This window comes from Trichechus manatus, unplaced genomic scaffold (assembly GCF_000243295.1).
Source record: "Trichechus manatus latirostris isolate Lorelei unplaced genomic scaffold, TriManLat1.0 scaffold00245, whole genome shotgun sequence".
NCBI classification, from domain to species: Eukaryota; Metazoa; Chordata; class Mammalia; order Sirenia; family Trichechidae; genus Trichechus; species Trichechus manatus.
Genome location: NW_004444181.1, coordinates 104,898 through 121,279, shown reverse-complemented (window position 1 = coordinate 121,279; position 16,382 = coordinate 104,898). Strand labels below are relative to the sequence as shown.

General features: G+C 43.6%; 1 protein-coding gene across 1 annotated transcript in view; it reads right to left on the bottom strand.

The window, feature by feature from the left end:
• KCNJ6 (potassium inwardly rectifying channel subfamily J member 6) overlaps positions 1-15,682 on the bottom strand; it is a 384,976-nt gene extending 369,294 nt beyond the window's left edge. Inside the window, exon 1 of the mRNA XM_004389437.3 lies at positions 15,118-15,682. The gene's annotated coding sequence lies outside the window, so the exon portion shown is untranslated. The remainder of the gene's footprint in view (positions 1-15,117) is intronic.
• Between the last annotated feature and the right edge of the window lie 700 nt (positions 15,683-16,382).

Sequence of the window (16,382 nt, the reverse complement as noted above, 5' to 3'; positions counted from 1 at the left end):
TTGCAAGAATGAGACAACATAGCCACAACAATAGACTCAAACATACCAGTGGTTATGAAGATGGTGTAGGCAGAGCAACATTTCATTGCATTATACATAAGGTTGTCATGAGTCAGAGCCCACTCGACAGCAACTGATAACAACAACTACAACAACAACCACAACTTTGGATTTGTTGGGGGCAACCAAAGAAAGGTCTAGTATAGTCTAACAATTTTTTATTTAGATTTTTTTTATTAATTAAGTGAAAAAATGGGGGAGTTTATTTGAAAATAACTAGTGGGTCTTAATTAAATTATCCTGTCCCAAACTAGTTATGTGTGTCATTATAACCACAATGTCATCTTCTCAATCAATTGCTCTAAAATCCAGGCTGTATACACCTCTGTGGATGGACTACTATGAATGACTATGGTATTGTTTTGGTGATTATTTATACCTATGGATTTTAACACAAGATTTACTTTCTACTCCTGGAACCCCACCTATTAGCCATTATTAACCCAAACCAAAAAAAACCAAACCTGTTGCCTTTGAGTCGATTCTAACTCATAGTGACCCTATAGGACAGAGTAGAACGGCCCCATAGGGTTTCCAAGGAGCGGTTGGTGGATTGGAACTACTGACCTTTTGGTTAGCAGCCATAGCTCTTAACCACTGCGCCACCAGGGCTCCATTATTAACCCAGTGCCCAACATATCCTCTCTGTGCTCCCCATGGCAGCCAAGTTTCATGAAAGATCCAGCAGTGCAATTTAAAATAAACTCCACTTATGTGCACAACAGAATTAGAGAAGCAAGAATGTCATCCCAATGATGCAGGTCAAATAAGCCATTTGCGTCTTTATTTTGGGGTCTTTATAAATTACCTGAATGATCAACTCAATTCTTCACTTATTTTTCAATTCGAGATCTGACCCAGACCCTCATATCATACTGAAGTGGGCCATGCCATGGAGGTGTCCCCACACAAATGTGGGCTTGACTTAAAGCCCATTTTATATTTTCTCTATGCTCCTAACTCATTGAGAGCCTTGGTTTAGTGACAGGTACTAAGGGGACTCACCTTGGACTCCATGTTTCTGTGGGGTCTCCACTCATACTGCTTTGGAGCCAGGCTAAATCCCTAGTGACTTGCGTGAAGTCATAAGTGAGTTTTCTTCCTGGGTATAGAAAATGGTTGTAGTTTGACATACATGACCCTCCAGTTTCTTGTAATCCTCCAGTTTGTACAGACACAGATGATGGGGGTGGTGCAGATGGTTAACACACTCAGCTGCTAACCCAAAAGATTGGAAATTAAAATTCAGTCAGAGGTGTGTTGGAAGAAAGGCTTGGTGATCTACTTGTGCAAAGTCAGCCATTGAAAACCCTTTGGAGCATAGTGCTACTTTGACACACATGGGGTCACCATGAGTTGGAATTGACTTGATGACACCTGGTTGATTTTAGATGATGTAGACGATAACCGTCTGGCATATAATATATCCCATGAACCTAAAGCATCATTGTTTTTGCAAATGAGAAATGAGTTGCTTTCTTCTCTTTGTTCCAGTTCACAAAATAAAATGGTCTCGTCATCTTCAGGATTAAAAAACTCTCCATTCACAATACATACTTGTTCCCCCCACAGTGCCTCAAACCAAACCAAGCTCATTGCTGTCAAGTCGATTCTGACTCTTACCAACCCTATAGGGCAGAGTAGAACTGCCCCATAGGGTTTCCAAGGACTGACTGGTGGGTTTGAACTGCTGACCTTTTGGTTAGCAGCCAAGCTCTTAATCAGTGCAACACCAGGGCTCCCACAGTGCCTCAGGAAGGCTAAATCCTTAAAGACATGCTTTTCAATGCTACCAGCCAATTGCTTGCCTGAGAAGGTGACAACAAACCTCAGCTCCAGTCTGGGCTCTAACTTGCTGCTGAGGCGGCTCACTCGGCCTTCTTCCCAACCGCATTATTTATTCACTGAAATAACCTCAACACTCTGCACCTGGATCATGGCCATGTGCAATCCCTCTTGTTTATGGGCTGCGGTGTTAGAGCTTTCTTTGGGCTGAGTCCATCGTCAGCCTACTCTCCCGGCTCATGAGTGATCTCCTGCTTCCAGCACAACACTGATGGCGCTAAAGCTGGGTCATCTTTCCATGGCTAGTTTTAGCACTCTTAGGTCTTCCTCCCTTCTGATCAGTCTCCTAGCTGTCTCTTGAACCCAGCATTTCCTCTCAAGTCTGCCCTGCCCATAGCTAGCAGGTTGAAATCCCTTGTGGATCCTTCCTCTCTCCCCCAGTCAAAGCAGTTACCTCTCAAAGATCTACAATGTCCAGTGCCATGCCAAAGCCTGTCTCTCTGTTTTCTCTATGGCATAGTAATCCATGCTCCTGCCCGACCAATCTTCTTTGCCAATGCTCTCTGAATGGACACAGGTAGGCTCCTAGTTTGGAAAGCCCTCCCTTTTCTCTTTATTCTCTGTCATGGATTGAATTGTGTCTCCCAAAAATATCTGTCAACCTGACTAGGTCATGATTCTGGTATTGTATGATTGTGTACCAGTTTGTAATCTGATGTTATTTCTTTATGTGTTGTAAACTCTATCAGTATGATGTAATAAGATGGATTAGCGGCAGTTGCACTGATGAGGTCTACAAGATTAGATAGTGTCTTAAGCCAATCTCTTTTGAGATATAAAACAGACAAGTGAGCAGAGAGACATGGGAACCTCATACCACCAAGAAAGCAGTGCTGGGAACAGAGTGAGTCCTTTGGACCTGAGGTTCCTGTGCAGAGAAGCCCCCAGACCAAGGGAAGAGTGATGACAAGGACCTTCTTCCAGAGCCGATAGAGAAGAGAAAGCCTTCCCCTGGAGCTGATACCCTGAATTTGGACTTGTAGCCTACTAGACTGTGAAAAAATAAATTTCTTTTTGTTAAAGCCAACCACTTGTGGTATTTCTGTTACAACAGCACTAGATGACTAAGACACCCTCCCATGTTTTCTACTTACCAAAGCCAAACCAAACCCATTGTTGTCAATTCTGACTCATGGTGACCCCATGTGTTACAGAGTAGAGCTGCAACAGGGTTTTCTTGGTTGTAATCTTAGTGGAAACATATTTCCAGGCCTTTTTTCCAAGATGCTGCTGGGTGGGTTTGAACTGCTAATCTTCAAGTTAGCAGTCAAGCCCAAACTGTTTGCACCCACCCTTATTAATGTTCACCTTCCTTACTTAAAGTCTAGAAGAACACTCTTTCGTTTAATGTTATATATTTTTTGTGTTACACATTATTGTTTCATAGAAACTGTTATGTTCTTAAATTCCAGCCTTTGAGAGCTGGAATCTGGACCTTTTTTTTTTTTTTCCTGTTTCTCCCTCTGTCTTGAGGACAGAGTAGACATTCATTAAAGATATGTTGACTGACCCAAGAAGCTATGATGATACAGGACATATCTATTAAATGTCAATTTCTGGAAATACTAAGATGGTCGACAGATGTGTTAAGTAAAAGTGAGGGTTACATAATTCCAATCATTCCTCACTTGACTAGGTGAAGGTTTGCCATGATAAGCCCTCTGTTCAATTTCTTTAATATGCTTTTCTCAAGAGTACACCATTCTTAGTCACCGATAGTGTCTTTTATTTAAAGGATAATAGATGAGACTATTAATTTTTAAAAAAAGAACAAGAAAACTTCTGGATGGATTAGCTGCAATTCCGAAAGACTAAGCAGTTTATTTATACAATGAGAGCAACACAAAAGCCTCTTGCAGCTTTGTATGATAGTGTATATTTTATCTGTTGGACCAAAAGGTATTTTTTGTTTTGTTTTGTTTTTTCCTCCTAGATATTGACTTCAGGTTAGATCTGCCCATGCAGTAGAAGCCGCAGACTTGGGCAGGCATTTCATCTCCAGCTGTGCAGCTGCATGGCTCCAGAATGAGTGCATCTGGAAGTCTTTGCTGTGGGAAGAAGCTGCAGGAGAGGCTGCGTGTCTCAGAGTTCCATCTCTCAGCAGTCTTGAGGAAGACCTAAGTCAGTAGCTCTGGAATGCCAGCGTGCATCACAATTCCTGGAGGGCTTGTTAATAGTCACATGGCTGGCTCTCTTCCTCAGAGTTTCTGCTTCAGTGGGTCTGGGGTGGAGCTCAAGAATTTGCATTGTAAGAAGTTCCCAGGTGGTGCTGTTGCTGCCTGTTGGGGACATACTTTGAGAATCTCTGCCCTAAATTGACTTTCCTGTTCACTCTGACTCCTGTTTCTACCCACGTTTACCTGTGGACAGTCCAGGAGACATTAGAAGGGTTGGCTGGGGGCCCGACAGTCCTCAGCCACTGATAAGAATGGGAGCCACCTAATTCAGTCTCCTTCCTGGTGAAGGAGTCCCTTTTATGAGAACATAACTGTAACAGGTGTTTCATTTGTCTTCTTCTTTGTGCCTCCTCCTTCATATGCATGACTGCTGTGGGCCTGGCCACCCCAGGAGGGCTGGTGACAATTCAAAAGGGTGAGTATACATTTAGGGTATTCATTGGTGAGACTTCAGGATTCAGCTGAAATGGAGGGGATCTCTTCCTTCTTTGCCATTATTGCAACTGGATTCCTTGTGAGTAGGAATTATACCTTATTAGCACCATATTTTGCACCTGGGGGATGGCAACAGGACTAATGTATTCTGTGTGAGGTGACCTGGGATCTCAACTCTGAAAGGAACATGAGGCCATTTACAAATAGGAATGTTCAGAATCCTGTGGGAAGCCTCCAAAGCAATATTTTCTTTCCTATCTAGGAGCTTGGGGGCACAGTGGTTAAAAGCTTGGCTGCTAACCAAAATATCAGCAGTTCGAATCCACCAACTGCTCCTTGGAAACCCTATGCAGCAGTTCTACTCTGTCCTGTAGGGTTGCTATGAGTCGGAATTGGCTTGACGGCAACAGGTTTTTAATCTACTGAGTGAAAGAAGAGTTGTGTTCACAACATAAAGCAGAAGGGAAGTCCTTTCCTTGGTTGGTGTTATGGATTGAATTGTGTCCCCCAAAATATGTGTTGGAATCCTACCCCTACACCTGTGGATTGTAATCGTGTTTGGAAATAGGGTTTTCTTTGTTGTTAAGTAAATCATACCCAAGTACGGTGGGTTCTAAATCTAATCACTTTAAGTTATAAAAAGAGCAGATTAGACACAGAGATATGCACACACAAGAGAAGACAGACACATGTGAGGATCACCCACAAGCCAAAAACACAAGGAATGCTGGGGCTAATGATAAGGAAGGAATTGACGCTGTTCAGACCTTGATTTGGGCTTTTAGCCTCCTGAACTGTGAAAAAATAAATTTCTGTTCTTTAAAGCCCCCCCCACCCTGTGGTATTTGTGTTACAGCAGCACTAGGAAACTAAGACAGGTAGTGAACTCTATAGACCTGTGTTTCAGGCCTGTCTCATTGACAAGACCTTTGTGTCTGGATCAGATGCCATTTTGGTAAAATATGGTTCATTTCTTTTAGAGGAAAATATTGGTTCCCCCTTATGGATTGAATCATGTCCCCCTGAAAGATATGTTGAAATTCTCATCCCTGTACCTGTAAGTGTGACCTTGTTCGGAAATAGGGTCTTTCTTGGGAGATATTATCAGTCGAGTTATACTGGCACAGAGTGAGCCCTAGTCCTAACCCCTTCTTAGCGATGTCTTATAAACAGAGGGAACAGACATGGAAACAGTCACAAAAGAGGAAGATAAATACCATGTGACAACGGAAGCAGATGCATCTTTAACCAAACAAGGAATGCCAAGAAATGCCCCGGGCCACCAGAAGCTGGAATAGGCAAGGAAAGAGATTTCCCTAGAGCTGACAGAAATAAAGACAAAACCCGCCTATGCCCTGAATTTGGACTTCTGTCCCCAGAACTATGAGACAATAAATTTCTGTGTTTTCAAGCCGCTCACTTGGTGGTATCTTGTTTGGTATGGCAGCCCTGGGAAACCAAAGTGTTCCCCAAGTAATAAAACGAGGCCCCACAGAGTGCTGACATCCAGTTTGATTTGCTGCCTGAAACGGAAGATTGTCACTGCCCTCACGGGGGTTAGAAGCTGCCTGTGTTGGCAGCCACTCTAAAACACACGCACTCCAAGCCCACTTCTTAACTTTTTCAGCTTCTTTGTGCCTTCCGGTGATGGGGAATTCAGAACTGTGCAAATGGAGAGGATAGATCTTTACCTTTGCTTTACTTTTGCTCAGCTCTGACTACAATAATTTCTTATATTGAACCAAAATACGTAAGTCACTTTGTAGCTTCTACCGTTAGATGCTGGTTTTATTTCTTGGAGTCCAGCAGAACGATTCTAATCCCTCCTTCATCTTCAAGTATTATCAACATACCTGGAAACAACTGAGTATTCCCCTGAATATTCTCTAAGGGAAGCACCCCCAATCCCTTCATCGATATTACATAGTTTGGACTATTTCCTTTTGTACGTGACTGAGTTATGTCCCTTTTTTGAGGGTAGGTGATTGTAGATTGAAATGATATGAGCTGGCAGTGAAATAAACTCTGCAAAAGCACTGTCTTCATTAAACAGAAATTCCACTATGAGACACTATTTACATTGGAAATACAAGATATTTCAAGCTGTCAAGAGTTCTCTAGTCCAGTATAAGTGTGTCATGGAAGAATTAGCATGTATTAGTGACGTTCACTATTTAGGTTAGTAAATTTGGGCTGTTCACTGGTAGAACTCTCACCATCCAGGCAGGAGACCCAGGTTTCATTTTGACCAATGCAGCTCATGCGCTGATACTACCTGTCTGTTAAGGGAGGTTTGCATATTGTTGTGATGTTGAACAGGTTTCAGTAGAGCTTCTAGACTAAGACGGACCAGAAAGAAAGGGCCTGGCGATCTACTTCTGAAAATCAACTAGTGTAAATCCTATGGATCAAAATGATCTGATCCACAACTTATCATGGGGGTGGTGCTGGCCTGGACAGAGTTTTGTTCCATTGTGTATGGGGTCACCATGAGTTGGGAGCCGACTTGACGACAATGAACAACAACAACAAACTTTGGGCCCGTGTGAATGGACCTTGGCTTTGCCACTCAGATAAGAAGAGTTACGGAAGCGAGCTGGAGGCATTATGGATCCCATCATATTTCTTTTGGCTCTCCCTTTCTCTCATAGCCTTCTGATATATTTCCCCCGATGTTCCTCTTTTCTGGGTTGTGGGCTCATCATTCAAGCTAGTCTCTTGCTTTTTGTGAAAAGGTATGGATCTTAGTTTCCAAGGGTACCTGCTCTCCTTGAGGCAGGCAGGAGTTCTCAAAGACTCCTTACAAATTACTTGGTCTATTTTCAGGAGAACACTGGCTATTGTTAGATTAAGTCAACCAAAATTTACAGCATGTGTGTAACCTATAGACGTTCATGTGATTCAAAACAAAATGCAAATTGCTAGTCAACAGCAAGTACTAGATATTGGAAGACAGCATCTAATTCTTCAGCGTTCTTAGACACCATGTAGGCTGTAATTGTTGGGATTAGAAAGTTACTCCTGAGCATGGCTTGTGAAGTTGTCTCTTCTTCTTTGCATCCGCTTTAATGGTTCAGCTACTAGAAGTGTAACTACATGGATTTGCATCTCTTTTGAAAGCATCGTCTACACTCATTCCAAGAGTCAAAATATCCCAATTAATTGATTAAAAAAATACACCCCTGAAGAATGATTCAAGGGCTCAACAAAATACCATCTATACCAGGGATCTGTTCACCACTGGGGCAAATCATTTGCTCTTCTCTGTCCTATTTTTGGAGCTCACTGATAACTGAAAGGTTGGAGGTTTAAGCTTACCCAGAGGCACCTTGGAAGAAAGGTCTGGTAATCTATTTCTGAAAAAATCAACCATTGAAAACCTTATGGAGCACAGTTCTACTCTAACACACATGGGGTCAACATGAGTCAGAGTTGACTCAATGGTAACTGATTTATCCCATTCTTGATCCACAGAAAACTATATTTCTATGACGCCAGACATTCATATTAAAACAATCAAATAGGCATGTTTAACATTGGGAATATTTGCCAAGGACTCCAGTGTGTTCAGCTTACCAATTTTCCTTCCTTCAAGGCACAGAGTTAAACCGTGATTTCAGCTACTTTTGCCATTAGGTATGGCCACAGAATATGAACAGAAGTGACATGCATTACTTCTAGGCCTGGCTCTATAAAGTCTTCTACATAAGCATCTATTCTCCCTCTTCCCCTGTCTGCCAGCTGGATATCAACACTCAGGGGATCTTGGAAGCCATGTGTTAAAGATGGCAAAGTATCCAGCAGCCTGGTTCCTTGCATGGCAGAAGCCAATTAGATTTATGGGAATGAGAAATCATCTCCTATCTTGTCAAGCCACTGAGATTTAGCAAGTTTTTTGTTGCAGCAGCTAGCTCATCAGTACAGTACACATAGCCTCATTGAGGACTAAACTTCAAGCCACATTGTAACAAAATGAACAGCAGCATCTACTATTTACAGAGTGCCTGCTTTGTGCTGGACATTGTGCTAAGGACTTGACATGATCATATTAATCCTTATAACATCTCTGGGGTAGATGTTATCATTATTTTCATTTTATAGATGGTAAACCAAGGCATAAAATTGATCAAGGTTACACAGTTAGTGTGGTGAATTATGTATAATTATTTCCAATTATTCACTTGCTTCTCTGCAAAAAGAGTATATGTCCCTATCTGCTGCTATAGGACTTACAGTGCCTCACTGTGGGAGAAATGAACATTTCTATCCCATTGACCACTAGCACTGGTGTGGTATATGATTTGTTTGGTCGATGGAATATGCCACGTCTGAGCAGGAGTTTTAAGAGCCATTGCTTAACTTGACATGTCTCCTTTCCCTCTGACACAGGAATGGAATGTCCCAGATAGGACTGGTCCTTCAGCCTCGATCCCAGAATGAAGAACACACTTAGGGCAGAGCCCATGGCTGGCCAACGAAGGGCATGTACTTTGAGGGAGAAATAAACCTTTGGTTTGTAAGCCACTGAAATGTTGGAGTTGATGTTACGGCACAAAACCTAGCCAAAGCTGACTGACTGATCCAGCTAGAGCTTGGATTCAAATGCAGCGAGTCAAACACCAAAATAAAAAAACCAAACCTGTTGCCATTGAATCAAATTTTGACCCAGAGCAACCGTATTGGACAGAGTAACTGCCCCATAGGGCTTCCAAGGAGAGGCTGGTGGATTCGAACTGCCAATCTTTTGGTTAGCAGCTAAGCTCTTACGTACTGTGCTACCAGGGCTCCAATCAGACACCAGAGCCTGTCAAATCACTGAGCAATACTACCTCCCAAGCACATTGTCAAAGTCACACAAATTACTGTTGGATGATATGCGGGAGATTTAAAGCAGCATTAAACAAATCAAGGAGTCCCTGGGTGGTGCAAATGGTTAATGCGCTTGGCTGCTAACTGAAAGGTTGGAAGTTTGCATGTACCCAGGGACACCTTGGAAGAAAGGTCTGGTGATCTACTTCCAAAAAATCAACCAGACATTGAAACCCTATGGGGCACAGCTCTACGGACACAAGCGGGGTCGCCATGAGTCAGAATCAACTTGATAGTAAATTTTTTTTTTTAAATCAATTATCCTCCTGGGTAGGAAAAGAGTGGATGCCTGTTATTTTAAGAGGAACCTGCTGCAGCACCAGGATTTAAACTTAATTATTGATTTGCCTCTCACACTGCATGTAATACATTAGATTTAGTCCCACAAAACACTCGATGGCAAGAACATGGATTTTCTACTCACAGATTCACTTGCTGGTTCATTTTGTAAATTTTCCATACCAGAAACCACATCTCTGTGACTGCAGACATCACTTGTGGTGAATGTCAGTGAAACTCTATTCACTAAAGAACCACCAGCACTGCATGGTCCTAGTCCTAAGCTTAGCCATAGAGAGGACCCGTGACATGTGAGATGGAGATTACTGGGTTTAGTCTGACCTGGATGCATCTGTACAGACATGAATTAAATAGCCATTGGGTTAAAATTTGGGGTTAACTTCACACATTCAAATTAGGGAAGTTGATTGATGGTCTTACTGCATTCTGGACAAAATGGAGATTTAGCTGGCCATTTGAACATTGTGCACTGAGCAAAATCATCTTCCGAAGATTTGTTTAATTAACTATGCAATTCAGTAATAAATAAACAAACGAATCTATGTAATTTATTAGCAGGCATGGTAGATCAAAGCTACAGTCTGGAAAGGATACTTAATGTCATTTTAAGATGATGCTGTCCTTTATTAGAGAGAAATAATTTTATTATTAATTAATACAATTAAAAAGATAGCAAGTATATGTATAGTCTAGGTCCCCAGGTGGTTGCAAATGGTTTGTGCTCAACTGCTAACCCAATGTTGGAAGTTTGAACCCATCCTGGGTTGCCATGGAAGAAAGTCCTGATGATCTGCTTCCACAAAGATTATAGACAAGAAAATCCCATGAAGCAGTTCTATTCTATCACAGATGGGGTCACCACGAGTCAGAATCGACTCTATGGCAACAGGTTTGGTTTGATATGTATATTCTAGTACTGTGTCAGAAGACAGTCATAATACCATAAGAGCACTAAATGACAATTATGATGATCTCTTCTTTCTATGGGATGCTAATTACTTCTGTAACAGAAATTTTAAAGTACACTTTTATCCCAAATGACTGCATTTTATTTTTCTATGTTCCCAAACACTTTAACTGCAATTAAAAAGAAAGCTGTAATTCAATATAAGTGTTTTGATGATTTTTAAAGTTACCTACCAATTCCCCTTTTATTTATAATACTAAATTTAATAATTTTGTAAAAACCCGGAGTGAATCAATTTTCTTTTGGTATTTAAATTACAATCATTGAAGATGAAGGAAAGAGGCTATAAATAGTATCTCAATAAGCTCTAAATCTAAATTCATTGAATTCAAACATCTAAATTCCACTGACCTTCAAGTTCTGTTATAATGAATTAAAAAAAAATGTTGCTTTGATAAATATCATCACTTTACAGCTGGTAAAAATAAATAACTGCCTTTTTTCGTTGGCTTCCTCCCTACCCACTCCTCTGCCTTTCTCTGACCAATATCCTTTATTAATCTCTACTGTATATTACTTACATTTTATTTGAGTAAAGAAGAGTTAATGAGAAAGAGATGTGCTTTGCCTTGCCTGCCTGTCCATTTTGGTAAAGAGAGTTTATTTTGCTTTCATGAAGATTCACATGATTTCCATTGGACCCTTGGGCAGAGCCACATTTTCTACCTGTAAAAATCAGTGAATGGCGTTAAGCTCCCACAACGGTGTATTTACGTATATGTAATCTCCAATGATTTTTTTCCACTGCATAGTAAGCGGTTACTCTCATGTCTTATTGTTTTTATCCTACACTGTAGAGAGGATTTGTGAGAGGTTAGGGGAGAATACAAGAGTGAATTGAAGCGTTTTTATATTGTCAAATGAAACAAACCTATGCAAGTCCTACGTATTAAATAAAAACTTGGGTCATACAAGTGAATACCCTATCTACTGAATGTTCAGGAAATACCAAAGTGAGGTATCAAATGATTTTTTTCAAATCACAAAATGACACCAAGCACACAGGGATGACAATTTATGAAGCTGCTTCTTCTTCACAAACCTTACCTGAAATGGATAAACCAACCATTTTGGAGTATGCTATTGACTGGCATAAGGAAGTAATGCTACTTTATTCAGCAAAGACATTTGCTCACTTTGCTCAGCAATTAGCTACTCCGGAAGAAATCAAATCATGTTTTGATAAGTTAGCAGTGAATGCATGATCACAGAATCTTCCAGAACTAAAGATTATTAATTGAGCAATTTCCTATACCTGGATCATTTACACTGCTCTTTTGCTTAATTCGTGAGAGAAATTGAACTTTAGACTCACAAATACATTCTTTTGTTTATCTAATAATCTATATTTGTGTATGGCTTTATCTTCTTAACTAAGCTCTACTTCCTTTTGCTGATAATATCAGACGGAGCAAAACCAGGGTACATTTGCTTAGTTTAAGTCTTAACAAAACTCTATGCATCACTTCTCTCTACTTTAGATGGTAACGCTTATAAATTAAATCACAAATAAACTTGTCAACCCCCTTCAGGAGCTGAAATGTAAGAAACTGTGTAATATCTCATCCCTTTGCCCAGGTCTGGAATAAATTGCTTCTGCCTTCATTAGCAATTATAGCAAATGGCTGGAAGGTATAAACACATTGCTTTGACCAAATCCTGAGTCCTTTTCATGCATTATCTTTAGAAAACAGTAACATGCTCACAGTGGGAAAATCCAGTAAGGAAAAACAGGATAAAACACATTTACCTTTATAAATAACAAATTAGAAACAGCCCGAGGACCATAGGCACAGGTGCATCCTCAAAAGGAACACATAGCCAGGGAAATCATAGAGGCTTTTTTTTTTTTTAACTAGAGTTTCCAACCAGTTGCCAAACCTTGCCAGAGCTCTGCAGTTCCAACTGTACCTGGCAACACCTGGATGCCTCTTTAAGCCTTTCTACCTGAAATGTGACTGCCACCTTCCTGTACTATCCGTCCTCATCAGCATCAGGACAGAGAAGGTAAAAAAAGAAAACAGCAAAAAACAAACAAACAAACAAACAAAACCCACTACCAAAGATAACGACGAGAGCAGGGCAGAGACCAGATTCATGTAAGGTGAAGGCAGCATGGCTAGATGGACTTACCTGCTTTCCCGATATGACTGTTGAAATGGAACTTGAATTATGGTAAAGCCTCCCCTCCTGCAGTTTCTTCCCTGTTTGTGTTAACCGAAGCGACTCCTCTCAGCCTCCTAAGGCTGCAATCTTGGAATGTATCCACCTAGCTCACACACGGGCTGGAGGAGTCGACACCGTCGCTGACTCTTATTCTGCTAACACACCCTCTCCCCTTTCCCAGATCGTCCCCTCTGCTTAGGTTTGGACTAAGGAGCAAACTATTTCTCCGCCTTCTGGATCTCAGGTCCCCCAGACAGAACATGGTTGGCTGGTCTCTCGCAGAACGGGGTGCCCCCACAGAGCCTTTCCGCCATCTGCGCCCAGCAAAAAGTTAAAGGGAAGATACCGAATGAGAAAGGAAGAGATGCTTTTGTAAGCTAAAGGGGCTCACGTGAAAGCAGCCCACTCTCTTCTGGGGCTGACCCGGCGTGAGCGTGTGCATATGAGCGCGCGCTCTTTTTCTCCCCTGAGGACAAGCTCCCTGCTCCATTCCCGTTTAGCTAGGGTCTTTTGCTGTTTCCTTATTTTTAATTCTAAAGAGCTGCTCTGATGCCCTGCCACGCATGAAATGGATCATTTGTAAGCTCCCCTGCATCACGTAATTCCGTGGATAATCAGATATCCAGATTCTTTACGGGCAAATGAGTCATTTCTTTATATAAAGTGATCAACTTCCTGCAACTAAAGGGGCTAATACTGCTCTCTAACGCTGCAGACCCGAGAGGTGAGAACCGCGGCGCCTGTGCTCTAGCCTTGGTGCTGAACCAGGAACCTGCTCCGCGAAACATCTCAGCGGCCTCGGACAACTTTTGGGAGGTTTGAGGGGGTACCCGGGGGCCAGCCAGCTTTAGGATCCCCCTCGCGGGACGCCGACAGGCACTTGGGCATAGCCAATGCCCTGGAACCCTCCACAGGGCACGCGGCTGGCTTATTTCTTTGCCTGGAGCTGGGAAAGTTTTGTCCAACGTTTTCTCTGTAATTGGAGCTGCCTTCTCCCCGCCCACCTGGGTCGCCATGGAGACTCGAGCTCTTTCTCTTTCTCCAGGCAAAATGGGCGAAGCTTAGTTAGCTTAGCCCTGACTGCAGCAAGCCCCTCTATCTTGCTAAGCAGTTCCTGAGCTTGCTACTAAGCCTCCCCCTTCTCTGTTCTTCAGCAGAAGAAGGGCTGGCAGGGAACCGTGACAGCAGGGAGTGGCATTGCACCCTGAACCTTGGGGTTCCCGGACCGTCAGACTTTGGACAAATCAGCCAGGGAACACTCTAGGCAAATATTGAATATCAAACTCCTAAATGCTGGAGGGTGTTTTTTGTTTTTGTTTTTTTTTTCCCGCCCCTTCCTTTTTTGGGGGTGGAGGCGGGATTCTTTGGAAATTTCTGGTATTTTGTTTCTCCACTAACCTCACCCCATTTCTGTTGCTGTTTCTATGAAAATATGCCCCCTCCCTCAGAGTTTCTCCATATTGAGTTGGGCACAAGAGGTATATACCTGTGGATTGACCAACAATTTTATTGGGTTTGGGGAATACTAATGTTATTTCTGTTAAAAACTAATCTCAGCTGAATGTCTTGATGCAAATGAAAATGCGCCCAGGAGGGAGCCAAATCACTGGATTCACCCAACCCCCTAAATGCTAGAAACATCTGATTTTAGCTGAGTCCCCCCCCCCCCGCCCACGAGTTACAAAATAATTCAGTTTACTTGTAGGAGATCTTCCAGTCACTGATTTTAGTCATCTCATTACATCGCCGGTTTTATTGATAAAGAACCGTCAGGAGTTATTCTCTGTTTTCCATTCTCTGCCTGTTTCTCCCCACCTCACTTTTTTTCCGTCTCATCTATTTATTCTCTCTCTCTCTCTCTCTTCTCTCTATGCAAAGCAGAACAAAGATACAGCTTTCGACCAAGACAATGGGCTTTTCCCAACTGTAAATGATTACACCTCAAGTCGCCCCTGCCAGTTAATCAGCTAATTCCATCTTTGCCGGGGAATGTCAAAAAGATGTCTGCAATAACTGGGTTTCTCCGCGCCCAGGGCATGCAGACCCCTCCTCTCCCGGCCCCCCTTGCGAGTTTTCAGTTGCTAATGAAAACCGTATGAAACAGATTTCCCTTCTGTTATGTAACCGGCTTCTCCCTCGCCTTTCGGTTGACTTGGGCATCACGCTTCTCGTCGGAGTGGAGATGCCTGCAGCCACGGCGGAGACTGGGGAGGGGGCGGTGGGGACTCGAGGGCACCGAACGTCTGGCCCAGATTTATGCCAGCTTCTCGCCTTCGAGCAACTCGGCGCACCGCTTACCTTGCTGTGGGCAGGGTGGTTTCACTCAATCATGATCTCCTTGCTTGGAACGGAGCAAGATTTAATAATTATTCACTACACGATGGATGGCGAGGGGAGGAAATTTAAAAAGAGAAAAAGAAAAAAGAAAAGAAAAACTAGGATCAGGTGGTCAAATTTCACATCAGCCCCGGGAAGCTGTCCGGAGACTCCAATCTCCGCGCGGTTCATCCAGCTCTTGCTCCAGCTTCCCGGTCCCCGCTGATCCCACCCCTCCGCCCGTCCAGCCTCTCCGGCCAGGTGCGGCCGTCCGCGAACGGGCTCCCTCTCGCCGACAGCGGAGAGGAGGGCTGGGCGCCGGGCCGAAGGAAGGGCGGAGGGGTGTGCGTTTGGGAGGGACGCGGGAGGGAGACCGGTGAAAAGAAGGGGGAAAAGGCAAAAGCGGCTGGAAAAAAAAAAAAAAAAATCCCCTGCTGGGAGCAAAGTGATGGGCCACGCAGGGAGACGTCATGAAATCCGCAGATTCAATGAATGCTACTCAATTCCAGCCGACTGGCTGCAACCTGCTGTCGGCGCACGAAGCGACGCGGCTCGGGGGATAAAAGCGTGCGCAGCGCCGCGTGCTGGAGAGAAGAGGACACAGAGCCTGTTCCAGAGAGGAAGGGGGCGGGGCGGTGAACGAGAGGCCAGGGGACGGCCACCCCGCCACCGTTCTCCCCATCCTTTTAGCGCAGGATGGAGGGAGGGGGCACTCTACTGTCCCCTCCCCAAGCTGGAGCCAGCGCAGAAACAAGCCAAATCCCACCACTGTAACAAGAAACTGGAAACACGGGGCGCTCCATGCTGCGCAAACCTCTTGGGTTTAGCCTTCTTACACCCACGCATCTTTCCCCCAACCTCCATGGTCACTAATAAGTCTTTCCTGGACAAACGCCTGGAAAGCACGAAAGAGTCGAAGCTCGGGGATCTCTCTTTTTTTTTTTTTTTTTCTTTCTTTTTCTGGTGGTGTGGGGGCTCTGTCTTTAGGGTTTTGTGAGACCAGGAGAGACACTGGCTTCCCCTGGGCTGAAATCCGGAGAGTCGGCCCAGGGCGGCGGAGCTGGAGCGCTCGTGGTCCAAATGGCCGAGAGAGGGCGCGCGAGCAGGTGGGTCCCAAGAGGGGCTTTGCTCCAGGACTTTGAGGCCCAGGACTTTGCTTGCACTCTGCCGTGGCTCGTCCACTGGTCCTTTCAGCCCGTCTTGTCCACGGCAATTAGGAGCCGGCCTCCTGTGTCACCCCCCGCCCT